The 14,510-nt window shown below is 33.2% G+C and overlaps 4 long non-coding RNA genes across 4 annotated transcripts; all 4 read right to left on the bottom strand.

Moving 5' to 3' along the window:
- Positions 1–1,632, bottom strand: LOC149385528 (uncharacterized). The gene is made up of 3 exons (XR_016301493.1): positions 1,443–1,632; positions 1,240–1,303; positions 1–418 (listed from the first exon to the last, which is right to left on the bottom strand). It is a non-coding gene; the product is annotated as an uncharacterized LOC149385528 (long non-coding RNA).
- A 717-nt stretch (positions 1,633–2,349) lies between these two features.
- LOC149385527 (uncharacterized) lies at positions 2,350–3,651 on the bottom strand. Its single transcript, XR_016301214.1, has 4 exons — positions 3,565–3,651; positions 3,376–3,450; positions 2,958–3,015; positions 2,350–2,453 (listed from the first exon to the last, which is right to left on the bottom strand). It is a non-coding gene; the product is annotated as an uncharacterized LOC149385527 (long non-coding RNA).
- Positions 3,652–8,331: 4,680 nt separating this feature from the next.
- Positions 8,332–9,996, bottom strand: LOC149385526 (uncharacterized). Its single transcript, XR_016301488.1, has 3 exons — positions 9,884–9,996; positions 9,470–9,548; positions 8,332–9,102 (listed from the first exon to the last, which is right to left on the bottom strand). It is a non-coding gene; the product is annotated as an uncharacterized LOC149385526 (long non-coding RNA).
- Positions 9,997–11,796: 1,800 nt separating this feature from the next.
- On the bottom strand, positions 11,797–13,381 carry LOC149385525 (uncharacterized). The gene is made up of 3 exons (XR_016301490.1): positions 12,999–13,381; positions 12,257–12,370; positions 11,797–11,891 (listed from the first exon to the last, which is right to left on the bottom strand). It is a non-coding gene; the product is annotated as an uncharacterized LOC149385525 (long non-coding RNA).
- Positions 13,382–14,510: the final 1,129 nt, after the last annotated feature.

The following is a 14,510-nucleotide window of genomic DNA, read 5'->3' as shown; positions in this document are numbered from 1 at the left end:
AGCCAAGCTGATTAGTTATATACACCAAATAAGTTGGTCATTATAGTACTTCTATTTTCTATTTCTATAGACATGTATTCTTATTTCGTAAAAAAAGTTAATAGTTATATTCTTTTTCATTAGTATGATATTGAAGAAGAGGAAAATTCAATACGGAAACAAAATCTAGAATACATAAATAATGTAGCAGCAATGTCGACCAGAAAACGATCAGAATGGCATATTCATGTACTTTGAAGCAATACTAACAATATAAGACCAATGATCATGTAAATGTATGTGGTTAAGAAAGAAAATGACTTACTTGTACCCGTTGGAGCAGCTACTATGAGACCAATTACCAGTAAAGTCCTCTTGTTTAGAAATGATATATGCAGCTGATGCTTGTTCGGCGTAAAATATATATTTTTGTGTGCACCTGAAAATATAAACCATTTTCAAAACCACCATCATAACAAAATAGACAAATGTAACAAAATGACTTCGTAGCTCTTAAGCAAAAAAAAAAAAAAAAAAAAAAAAAAAAAAAAGACAAACTGTAATGATAGTGAACGTTCACGATAGCATGTAAAATTAAGGCTAGGAAAAATAAAATAACAGCGAAGATATTATTAACGACGGTATCTACGATGCCGTAAGAAAATAATAGAATTTAAAGCTTTCTAAAAAATCAAAAACAGTAAACTCACCAACGAAAAGGATTCCAAATCAGCCAAATATATGTCCATTATCATATATATTATTATATGCGAAGGTAAATATATGCTCATTAACCCATTACCTACGATTGCGAAAGCCTATTAGTTACCAAAGAGTACTTATATATATGTATATGTATGCCGATTAAATATGCACATTATAATATCTCCTAAGTTTATGAGTAAATAGAAATTATTAACTTAATATGAACCACCAGCAAAAAGTATTGTTTAATTAATAATCGAATCCCGCACATATTAAAAATTTAAACCGTAACTGAAAGAAGAAGAAGAACATGCTTGCTATTTTTCTCCCATGTAAACGTTTGGGAAGACCCAACAAATGATAGCCGAAAAAAATATTAAAATAATTGATAACAACATATAAGGGATAGATCTCATAAAAAGCATGTGAAAATAAGAGAATGTTTGGGCACAATAGTAATTCAAATTCTAAGTATATATTGCTATATTATACGATTATGAAAAGAACACAAAAACAACCAATATATTTATTTTAAATGAACAATAAATGACTTACGTTGATAACGATGATAAAGAGTTTCGTTGGCACTTATAAGAGACCGTCGGGCTAGAACGTTAGTCTGCGTTGAAATGAAATAAAAAATTACGCACGAAAGAAAGAAGTTATCTTATAAAATATATTGGATGTCACCATTAACGCATACGGAGTAAAAACCAGAAATAAACGTATATAACCTATATCTTTGAAGAGTATAATACCAGGTATTGAATACACCAACAACGGAGAGCTGTATGTATTGATAAAGGTTTTTTTTTCCTTTTTTTAAACTCTTTTTTTCTTTTTTTTTTTGTAAACGGAGACGTATATTTTTTTGATCAAATAAATGGAGACGTAATGCTTAAGAGGGGAAGAGGCTCTGGGTAGAAGAGAGGAAAAATAAAACTTGATACGATAAGAAAAGTGTGTGTGAATGTCAGTGAGAAGCATTTATTTATAAGTATTTGAATTATGTGGCCTTTTTTTATTTGTTTTTTAATTCGCCACTTATGGAAGAATATGTTGATCCGGTAACCTATATGACAAACTTAACCGCTTCAAGTTTTTTTTTTCTCATAAAAAAAAAATATGTAGATGAATGGACTAAGCTATTGTATATATCACCGCCTTATATGGATAGTAAACACCGCTTTTGGGCTTTGTTTTTTTTTTTTTGCTTGTGTATGTCAGATAACTTGTCAAAGGCGGTTACACATACACAAATTTACTTGACACAGCTGAGCCATTATTTTAATAAAGAATGAAAAGTTAACCACAATGTGACATTCAATAAATGAACATAACGTGGACATTTTCGATTGGAAAAGAAAAGTACTGTGGATGATACAGTGTTTTTGCACCCCCTTTTAGTTATGTACGAGTTAGATGCCCGCGCGTTGTTGCGGGTTATCGTCGGTGATAATTTTATATTCCATAATAGAAATTTATTAGCTGTTTCTTATTCGACTTAATTTAGGTTGAAGGGAAAAAAGTCTTATTGTAGATGATAATTCTTGGATCGCTTGCTTATGAATTAATATTACAAAAATATGTAGACAAATGTATTTATATGTGTTTGGTATGTATATGTATCCAAACACACACACTATATATATACACACACACATACATATGTAATATTTTTAGTTGAAGAAGAGCAATTCCACTGTCGTAAAAAGTCACGGCAAGTATATCACGTACTTCATGTCATTATATGATGAGCCATACTTCACCTATAAATAAATGCATATTATATATTGCCGATGAAAATTCAAAATACATAAAAATGTATGTTTTGTATGGAGAAATAAGTAGAATAAAAATATTTCCGACGTATTATCACGTACCGTATATATTCAACTATATAATTGTTATGACCAATGCAATGATATAGAACTATATAATTTTTGTAACACAATGAATTTTGTAAAAACTAATAAACAGAGACAATAAAATTTCTAGTAGTAATCATATATAAGAACATAAAGACCGAGCATGTTGCAAAGACAATATATATATATATATATATATATATATATATATATATATATATATATAGAGACAAAAAAAGTATGTAATTCTTAATCTCCGAGTTTTCGGTGTTTTAACTATACTAAGTCATACATAGTATATTTACCTGAAAATTAATTATATAACTGTAACTATGGGTTTATAATAATAATAATAATAAAAAGATATAAAATTCTATAGAAGATAGCCAATATACATTAATTTACCTTATTGGAGCTTCTAAAGTGCAACTTTTAATATGTTGATCTTATTTCTGTCGCAATACTGCAATTAAAAAACACATATATGTATATTAATATATTGATTGGTAATGGTTAAAAAAAATATAGACATTTTTTAACATGTAACTTGGCTAGTGTATGGTTTAGAGGATTGGTATCAATGTTAAAGTGATTGATTCCAAAATCTTTAATCATACTCGTCATTATATGATTTTTTATCAAAATTTTTGCAGTTTCACGAAACATGGTTGCAAATATAATTACATTTGTTTTCTCAAATGTCATTTTTTATTTGACTGTTTAGCATATAAATGAGTTTCAGCTATTAAAAACCTATAGAAGAGGATTTTGTTTTCGAATAAAAATAATAATTTACTATATATTTATGAAGACCAAATGGTACCATGGTATTGGAAGGCTATGTAGAAATGTATTATCACCGCACCACTATGTTGTTACAGGCGGGTTGACCATTATTCTGCAAGTTGGGCAAGAATTAGAATATCAGTCATGAATTGTCTTCAATTTTTTTTATTGTAACATTTAAGAAAAAAATTAAGATATAAATATTTAAATGATATTATAAACTTACATCTTCATTATCAGATCATGACTTCTCATTCGGCCACGGATAAACTGTATGTTGACCTCACTTCTGAAAATCTAGCTATGAACATATGGCCGTATTAATTTGATTAGTGTTGCCTTTATTTTTTTAATACAAAAAACTAATACGTATCCAAATGTGGAATGTAATACGTATCCAAATGTGTGTGTGTGTCTATTTGGCATTGTGCAAAATTTCTTTATATACAATATTTTTTATATGATTTGGATATTTATTCATGGATTTATGAATTAGTATATGCAACCCATTTGGTGATTTAACTCTAGACAAAGCTACGTACAATTGACCATGAGTGAATATTTCATTTTCTATGTATAAACCAATTTTATCAAGAGATTGTCCTTGACTTTTATTTATTGTCATTGCATAAGAAATTTTGATAGGGAATTGTCTCCTTTTTAAAATAAAAGGCTATTTTGATTCATGTATCGTCATTTCTATTCTGGGGATATATACTTTCTCATTTGAATTATCAGAATTAATGATTTGGCCTTCAATTATTCTATTTGTCAATTGTGTGATCAATAGTCTGGTTCCATTACATAATCCTAAAGATTGATTTAGATTTCGTAATAACATAATGGGTGTTCCTATTTTCATATTTAATTCATGTGGTGGTAATCCATTGAAATTCAATGTATTTAAAAAGTCTTCTGGATACAAAAGATTTAGTTCTTCAATATTTCCATATGATGGCAAAATTGTATCATAACTATAATAAGTTTTTGACTCAGTCGGCTCTAACGATAAGATATAGTTATTTATTTGATCTACAGTTTTATTTTTAGGGGCTACAATTGTCCGTTGTTTTAAATATTCAATATTATTAAAATTAATTAAGAAATTATTATATACATGCTGAAAAATTGTTTCAATTGGGTTTGAATCATAATGTAATATAAAATTTTCAGGTATTTCAATCCACGTGGCATCTTCATTTTCCAAGTCTTTGATTCCTTCCACAGTACCGTCACCAACGTTTAAAATCCATCTGGAAAATTTTGTAATTTTTGCTTTCTCTTCTTCTGATATATTGTGTCGTGTCAATCTCATATTTTGAGTTAGAGTTAATATATCAAAATGTGGCCATAGATAAGAATTAGTCAATGTTGCATCAATGATATGTTCTTTTGATCCAGATGTTATTATAGGTAAAATTTGACGGAAGTCGCCGCCTAATACTAAAGTCATTCCTCCAAATGGTGTGTCATAATTATTTTTCAAATCCTGTAATGATTTATCTAAAGCTTCAAAACAATATTTGTTATTCATTGGAGCTTCATCTCATAATATAAGAGATGTTTTTTCAATTAATTTGGCTAATTGTGTCTGTTTTTTTATGTAACATGTAGAGAATTTATCTACTGATAACGGTATTTTAAACCTGGAATGTGCTGTTCTTCCCTTTGGTAATAATAAGGATGCTATCCCAGATGATGCAACAGCTAAAACAATCCGATTATCTGATCTTAGCTTACTAATTATAGTGTTCCACAAATATGTTTTCCCGGTACCGCCATGTCCATAAATAAAAAATAACTTTTGGCTATGGTTTGCAACTGAATTTAAAATTTTGTCGTATATGTTTTTCTGCTCTTCATTTAATTGAGAAACTAATTGTATATTATCTTCTTTTAATTGTTTTGTATCATAATTCAACTCATCTCTTAAAAGCTTATTATTTAAATCATCAAGTAATGAGGCTTTTGGTAATGGTAAGTTATAGTTTTTCAAACTCGATGAATTTATATTCAAATTTTTTTCTAATTCGTATAATACATAATCGTATAATTCATGTTCAGGTATTTGAAAATTATTATTGCTGAATAATTTACGAATTTTATATACAATATCGCCTGTCATGAGTTTCCAATGTTTCTCAAATAATTTGATTGGATCATTTACATTACAAAATAATAGAATTAAAGTAAATAATTGTCTTAGTTGGTCTGATGTTGAGAAAAATGCTGCTTCCAAAATTGAGTCATTCCATTCTTTATCATCGCCTAGCAATCCTAGGGCATTACACGTTGATTGAAATGTTGGATATTTGATACCGTCAATTGTTTGTATAGATTCGAAGCTAGTAGCACCTTTTTTGTGATTTAGAAGTAATCTTAAATAATATAATTCTCCCGAATTTGGATGAATATAATACGTTCGTCCAATTGTGTGACCAAAACGTCTCGGAATCCATATTTTATCTTTGTTATTCCACACCCACTTCTTTGGAAATTGTATATATGTTAGCTCTTTAGCATCATCATTTAATTTATTTATTTCCATCCATTCAGTTAAAGTTGTTTTTTGAATTCCAGGCTGGCGTAAAATATTTTCAAGCCGTTGGTTTGAATGATATGTAATATTTTGTGTATGTGGTAAATGAATTGACAGTCGTTGAATAGAAGGTCTTCTATGATGTATAGGATATTCATATAATCTCCATATGGCTTTGTAAGGCGTGATGTAACGGCAATTAATATAATTTTTTATTTCATCTACTTGTGTGTTATTTATTTGTGTAAAATCGTCTGAGCATATATTGTCTTGAAAAACAGCTCTTATACGGTCGGATCCTTTTGTTAAATATTTGAATAGATACTTTATAAGCATTGATTGAGTGCAAACTTCAGTATTTATGTGAGCATGAAATTTTAGACACAATTCTCTATTGTAAGGGACAACAAATCTATTATCTAATTTGATATGTTCTTTTTCTGAATACAGATTTGTGCTTCTACGTTTGTAATTAATAATTCCATTTTCATCAATTGTTGTTTCGTTTCTAATTTGTTTGGGAAACATTTTAGAACATACTGAATTTTTCATACATGCGGCATTTGTTTTAGCAAGGCCACATGGCCCGTGTATCATAAATTCTGTGACTATATTATGTGCTAACAAATCAGTATCAGGATCAGGTATTTCTGCTGAAATTATTTTATCTATCTGTGATGGGTCGTGTAATTTATTTTCAGTGTGTAACCAGAATAAGAAATGGCAATGTGGTAGTCCTCGTTTTTGGAATTCCACAACATATAAATCAGCTTTTATTGGTCCAAATATATTGCCCGATTTTATAGTTGTAAGTATATGATCTAATTTCATTTTAAATACTCTTGTTATTATGTCAGGTCTATCTTCCGGTCTTTGACCAGGAATGATAGATAATGCTCTTGTGATTTCTGGCCATTTTGGGTTACATGTAAAAGTTACAAATAAATCGGGATTTCCATATTCTCTGCAAATGGCCATCGCATCTTGATAATTTTGTATCATATATCTAGGGCTTCCAGTATGGCTTGATGGAAGAATGATTTTTTTCCCTATAGTATTTGCATCAGTATCTCCTCTGTTGATAGCATCTTGAATACCTTGATAGATTTCCGACCTCAAAGTTTTTTGATTTTTTCTAACAAAATCTAATCGGTCTTCTTCTACAGCGGCGTATGCATCTACTAAATATTGCTGAAATAATCGACCACTTCTAAGTAGAGGAATGTTTAAGTTTGAGCGTTGTTGTAATTGATAGCAATAAAGAGCTCTCATTGGAATTCTTTTCCGTAACGGTTGCTTTTGTAAATAATTAGTATTCAATTTTAAATCTGGTCTAAATCCGTCTTCACCGTATGGAAATAATAATGGGTATTGCAACGACATATATGACGGATGTAATTTAGTAATTCTTTGTAAATCATTCGATTTTGTTTCTACAATTATATCCTTTCCTTTTTCATATTCTCCAATATCACCAACTATTAATCCACCGATGTCATTTGTTGTTGGTAAATCATATTGATTAGAGTCTGAATTCCTTCGACCGAGAAGTCGAAGTTTCACACATGGAATATTTGATTCATTGTATCTATCTCTTATCATTCTAAAAGTTTTAACTAATATATTTGTTTCGTCTAAAATATTAACCAATTTTCTAATAATAGATTCAGTGATAAGTCTTGAAGAGTCGTCGAACGAAAATGTTGATAATCTATTTTGAATTTCGTTATCAGTGTCATGTATATATAGTTGTGCAAATCTTGGAGGCATATCGTCAGTAGGTAGTAGAGATCCTAATAGATGATGTACTTGGCCACTTATTTTGAAAACATATGGACCATGAGAAGTATTTATTTTTGAATCTATATTTGCTCCAAAAGATGTAAAAGCCAACATTGAGTTCAGCGTACGTATATTTTTTCTGTAATATACACTCTCTGGTCCACCATGAAAGTTGAGTAAATTATCTAATATAGGAGGACTCTCTCTCTCAATAAAGGTAATTTCACTTTACCGTTATGGCAGCATAAATTGTTTTTTGGTGAACCACTATCATTTGAGCTTTCACTGTACCAAAAAAAAGCACCACAATATTCACAACAATATTTACAGTCGCCCAAATCTAAGTACAATGTGTTCCATGATGGTGATGTTTTTGGTCGTGGTGGTGTTTCTGGTGATACTATTTGCATATTAGATATTAACGATAGTCTTCTTAGGTTGCGACGTGATGAAGTAGAAGGTTCAGGATTTGAAATTTCAGTATTTGTTGTCTTATGAATCTTAATATTATCAGTTTTGGGTTTTTTATTTTTCAGATGACCATGATGACTTGAAGATGGGTGTACACGTTTTTTACCCGTGACTTGTTACAAATAAGAAGAACACGATGATATAAAAGTTAGTAAAAAAATGAAATACAAAAATGTACTAATTATATGTAATTTATTAATCACACTGACGAAATAAGTGGGTTAACGTAACAACATAAGAGAACAAAGTGAAAAGCTTATTATGCTACAGATAATATGTCAATAAAGATAACATGTTATTAAGGAACCATTAAATATATTTGAGTCCTATATGACATTTTCATAAAAAAAAAATGTATACAAAAACGCTCTATACCTATGCATTACATGAATAGAACTGATCTATTTTAGCTTTAATACATATATTTAATTTTACTGTATGAAGTTAGAGTCTTACATGTTAGTATTTTTCTGAAGAAGAAAAGTGACTTACTTGTACTTGTACGTTTATAAAAGTTAGTAAAAAATTAAATACAAAAATGCACTTATATGTAATTTATTAAGCACACTGACGAAATAAGTGGGTTAACGTAAAAACATAAGAAAACAAAGTGAAAAGCTTATTATGCTACAGATAATATGTCAATAAAGATAACATGTTATTAAGGAACCATTAAATATATTTGAGTCCTATATGACATTCTCATTAAAAAAAATGTATATAAAAACGCTCTATACCTATGCACTACATGAATAGAACTGATATATTTTAGCTCTAATACATATATTTAATTTTACTGTATGAAGTTAAAGTCTTACATGTTAGTATTTTTCTGAAGAAGAAAAGTGACTTACTTGTATTTGTACGTTGAAGCAAGCAACGGTGTATAACCAATGATCAAGTTTAGGAAGGAATTATATAGTGACACAAATATTTGGAGCTGGTCAAGTGTAAGATATCCCTTGTGGGTACCTGAACGTGTAAAAAAGTTTGTAAAGCTATTGTCATTTAAAAAAAAAAACTAAATAAAGAAAATGAGTGAAAATATGCTTAATTTAATATACATATTCAAAGGTGAACAAATCCAAAAACTGTTAGGGGAACAAAACATTGGGTTTTAAATAATAAAAATAAAAAAATAAAAACCAAGTTTAAGTAATACATAAAAATAAAATAAAAATAAAAAAATAAAAACAGTATCCAAACTCCAAAGCCTATGAGTTAATAGGTTTAAGAAGATCACAGTCAAAGATTAAATCAGTCGACTCAATAGTAAATAAATTTATAAAATTTCGTCTAAATTAAAAAGCAAATTAAAAAATGACATTAAAAATCGAACCTTTCTCTCCGATGAAATTAGCCGAAGTCGTAGATGTAGATATTAGAACTCAACCTCAAATATCCAAATTCTGTTAAACCTACAAAGCACATCCAACAATAATAACTTCAAAATCATATTTAAAAAAATAACACGTCGAAGTTTAGGGGAATCAACGGATTAATTGTCGGCAATAATGTATTTATTCAGATAAAAGGAAACACCAATAACAGAAAATCAGCATTTTTTTTTTGTTTTTTTTTTTTGTTTGCTTATTAGAACACTTCATGGCATAAGCTCATCAGATAGCTGGGAAAATTTTAATAAAAAAGATTCAATGAAATTCATTCAGTCAAGCCGCTAATATACTTCAGTGGGCAACATCGTATGATTAGGAAGAGAAACGGAAACGAAATAAACAAACTATAAGCTTACAGTAGATCAACAGAGCGTGTCGCATAAAATTTGAAACTTTCAGAAGAAGAGAAGAAGGAAAGAAAGAACGTGTTTTTAAAGCGGTGAATGTAATTTTTTTTTTTATTTAGCTTTGTTATAACTTGTATGTGCTTTATCACTTTTTTTTATCTGGCGCAAGTCACTACATATAAAACACCGCTTGACGTTTATTTTGATTAAAATATTGGAATGTGTGAAATTGTAGTGCTCCTTTATCCAACAATAGATAAGAACGAAATTGTGACGGGCTGCAATGATCAAGTTCAACTGACCCATTTTTTTTTCCTCACAGTATGACCTCATTATTTATTTTAGAAGTTAGATTTTGTTTGTGAGCAATGCTATTCATCATGATGTTGAACGATCCACTCACAACGCGACACGTGGATGTTCAGTGCCACATGTCGCGTTGTGAGTGGATCGTTCAATATCGTGCATCGAGATGAAAAGCATTTTGTCACGACCCGCGAGCGTCGTCACCTCGCCCGCAAGCCGCGACTCGACGGAACCAACATCACGTAGCGGGAGCATATCATATATGAATAATATAATGTAAACAAAACATTTAAAGTAAATACATAATTTACAAGACATATAATATACGAAATACGATATTATTAAAAGTGCGGAAACGTTTACAACAAAAGTGGTTATCGGAAATCTCGGGAAATTTTTCGTTTTTCTTTAAAACTAGAAGTCGTATATCGACCCTTATACATACATACATATGTACATAAAAGCTCCCGACTTTACATATATACACGGGATATTATTTAAGGAAGAGTCGATATTATTCAAAACATTATACTTATAGAGGTCTACTTCCCGAGCCACAACCCATAGCCTGTAGGTCAAGAGATACGCGTTCCGTCTCAGTTTCCTTCTCGGTTGTCTACATTGCCGCCTTGCCCTTATCTACATTACCAAGGGACATAAAACTATGAGTCGAAAGACTCAGCAAGCGGGAGTCTAGCTTATGAAAGAAAAGCAGCTAATGCAAAGCATATGACGTGCGAACAAGCAAACAAGAATGCAGGATGCAGCTATCACCTAAAAGTGACTAATGAGCGCGCATCCTAGAATACTAGCCGTCCCGCAAGGTTATACACTCCACACTGCTATAACCTCTGGTCCGACTAGAGACCAGTTTTCAACTTCGAGCAGCAGTCGTCAACTGATCTAAGTTTTAACACATGTCTGGGATCCACTAGTGGTACTTCCTTCATCATGACGTCAGCGCCACTGGTCTCTGGCATAGTGAGCTCGCGAACCGCGACCATCACCCACTACGCCCCGGTGTGCTCAAGGCAGCTTCCGGTGAGTCTTCCAGCAAGCAAGGAGCTCGCGATGCGCGACCATCATCCATTGCTTCGAGTACTCGGCGCACGGACCGACATGGCCCGCCAAGCACAAGTCAGGGACTTGTGAGTACCACCGACACGAGTTTAAAGTTTGGGTACACTGCAGCTAGCAGCGTACACGTTAAACTTATATACGGAAGAGCGTGACGGGATAAACCCCGAAAGAAATTATTGTTTCCCTTTGAAGCTCGTTTAGTGTTTTAGGTTGAAAGCTCGAAATGTGACTTTCGAACTCTCTACTCTCGATTGAATTTGAGAGTTTATCGCTCTTCCGTCCTCTCGATTCTAACCTACTTCCTAGAGTTAGAAGAGAAGTCTAACCACACACAAAGCAAACAAGGCTGGTTCAAGTTAGCGTTTGAACCTAACGGGCGAACCCGAGCTAAGTTTTCAAGCAAGAGTGGCCGAAGCTTTAACTTTCGAGTTTATTCATTTTTAGGCTTTTACCTACTCTTGTTTACTAGCAAGCATATGCACAAACAAACAGGATTATACCCTTGGTAAGTAGTTGACTTATGTCTCCACACTTACCCGGAATTGTTCGATAGAACGCTTGACAAGTCCTGAAGACGTCTTGCTTCACACGTTCCTTGAGGCACCTGGCGCTTGTCGAAACGTCGGAAGAACTAGCATCCGGAGTTGAACATCCATTAGTTATTGGATTCGAGTTTACTTAAAGATAATAGGGTTCGTTGTCGGGATTAGAGTCGGTTCGGAATTCGAGAATTTAATTTATTATTCCCCGGTTTTTCGGAGGTTTATTCAAGACTCGCGTATCCCATATCGAGAGTGATACGAGATAACGTTCAACGAGTAATCACGAGTCTTAAATAAATCAAATAATCCGAAATTAAAAATAACCGAGAATTCCAAATGAATAATTAAATTAAATTCATAAACATTATTAAATAAATAATTCTAAATTATTTATTTAAATACTGAAAGTACATATATAAGAGTATTTAAACGCTGTAAGCGATTTAAAACTCACGAGTTAATCGAGCTTTATTTCGATAACTCTATCAACTTGAGATCTTCAGAGGCTAATCTCAACGCTCTCGACTCGTCTGGTTCCCGTCCGTCCGTCAACGTCTGTAAATCAAACCTGGAACCCAACGACGAGTTAACATCTTAAAACCAAATTCCGATATCACATAACTCAAAACCCGAACCCATAATCCAATCAAACGAACTCAACACAAATCCAATTAACCGGAACCGTCCTAACACAACAACGATCCCAACATATCAAACCGAGGCTCAGAGATATCATCCACAAAACAGACCAACCAAAAAAACCAAAACAAGCCACACGGCCAACTAGCACTCAAAGACAACATCATCACAACCCACGGCCAAGAAAACCACACGGCCAAACAACATACTCAACCAAACAATTCAACATCTCAATATCATCATCATCACAGCCTCAAACACAGGTATAATCAAGCTCAGACAACATAACAAACCGAGCAATTGCACTGAAATCGAACCCGAAATCAAAAACCCCCAATTCAAACCCTAGTTCAACATTTTCGGATAAATTGAGTCCAAAACAAGAAATCCGAAACCAATCTTCAAATTCAAGTCACAAACATCATTAATCGAGTCTAATGAACAAATAAAACCAATCAATTTAACCGAAATCAACTCGGATTCGAAAATCCCCAATTTGGAATCTCAAACCCTAATTTCTCAGAAAAAGAAATCAATTTGGTTTAGCTTGTTCTTACCGAGATTCTCACGAATTCGGTGTCCTCGTCGCTCGATTGTGTGTTCCCGGCGTCTACTTCCTCGGCGGCGGTCACGGCGAGCTCGCGGCGGCGGTGTGTCGCTCGGTCTACGCGCGCGCGGTGGCTCAGCGGTCGGTGACGCGCGAAGGAGAGGAAGAGAGAGGAAGGCGAGTGAGAGGTGGCGGTGGCGACGTCGGGGCTCGGCGGTGCTGTTCTTCCTCGGGCCGGAGCGCGCGGTGGAGCTCGGTGCTGGGTGATGGCGCGCGAAGGAGAGGAAGAAAGAAGAAAAGAAGAAGAACGAGGGTGATGGCGGTGATGATGGTTGTCGGCGATGAGCAGAGGAGCGGCCGAGAGTTTTTCCTTTTCTTTTTTTTTTCGCTTGTCCTGGTTTGCTCGTGTGTGGGTTTCGGCCGAGTGAAGCAAGGGAGAAGAAGAAGAAAATAGAGAAGAGAGAGAGAAGGGTGAGGTGGCAAGGATTTGAGGAGAAAGTGGCCATGTGGCACCCTCATTTATTGCCACGCGTGCATACGTGGACCAATCCCCTCCTGCCACAACTCTCTCAAATCAACCCCAGCTTCTCTTTTTCTTTCACTTTCGTCCTTCAAAATATTGCATATAAGTCCTTTCAAAATAAACTCTCACAATCCTGTCCTTAATTAATTAAAAATAATCTTGAAAAATAACCGAGAAAATTATTATTATTTCTCGTTATTTTGAATATATTTAAGGGATTTCGGAATTCATTCTTTACTCTTGAGATTTTTTTTTAAATCTCCGAGTATGTTTCGAATAATAATATTGGATTACTCGAATATTCTCATTCCGAAATTTCATCGACCTTAAATATTATCATATTCCAAGATATTTAAAATTTAAGGACGTCTCATATGCAACAAGAATTTGAATTAAAACTCGTCCATTTTATTCAAATTCACAAGTCGAGCGGTTACAAAAGTTTATACATTACAATCCCTACCCCCTTAAAAGAGTTTCGTCCTCGAAACTTAGAACAAGGAAGGGTATTTCTTTTGCATTTCGCTCTCAAGCTCCCAAGTAGCTTCTTCTGTAGAGTGACTCTTCCAAAGTACTTTGACCAAAGGTATAGTCTTATTCCTTAAGACTTTCTCCTTGCGATCTAGGATTGCGACGGCTGATTCTTCATACCTAATGTCAGGAGAAACTTCAACCTCTTGATCTTGCAGTACATGTGAAGGATCAGATATGTATTTCCGTAGCATCGATACGTGAAATACATCATGGAGGTTGGACATCGACGGGGGTAGAGCTAGGCGATACGCTGCCTTGCCCACTCGCTCCAGAATCTCGAAAGGTCCAACATACCTCGGGCTGAGCTTCCCTTTCTTCCCGAATCTCATGACACCACGCATCGGGGAAACCTTTAAAAAAACTTTCTCTCCTGCTTCGAATTCTAACGGTCTTCTCCGCTTGTCTGCATAGCTCTTTTGGCGACTCTGAGATGTTTTCATTCGGGCTCGAATCGTCTTGATTGCC

Source organism: Urtica dioica, chromosome 9, assembly GCF_054948205.1.
Source record: "Urtica dioica subsp. dioica isolate 48M chromosome 9, U.dioica_male_clone48M_v1_H2, whole genome shotgun sequence".
Classification (NCBI taxonomy): Eukaryota; Viridiplantae; Streptophyta; class Magnoliopsida; order Rosales; family Urticaceae; genus Urtica; species Urtica dioica.
This window is presented reverse-complemented; position numbering and strand designations above follow the sequence as displayed.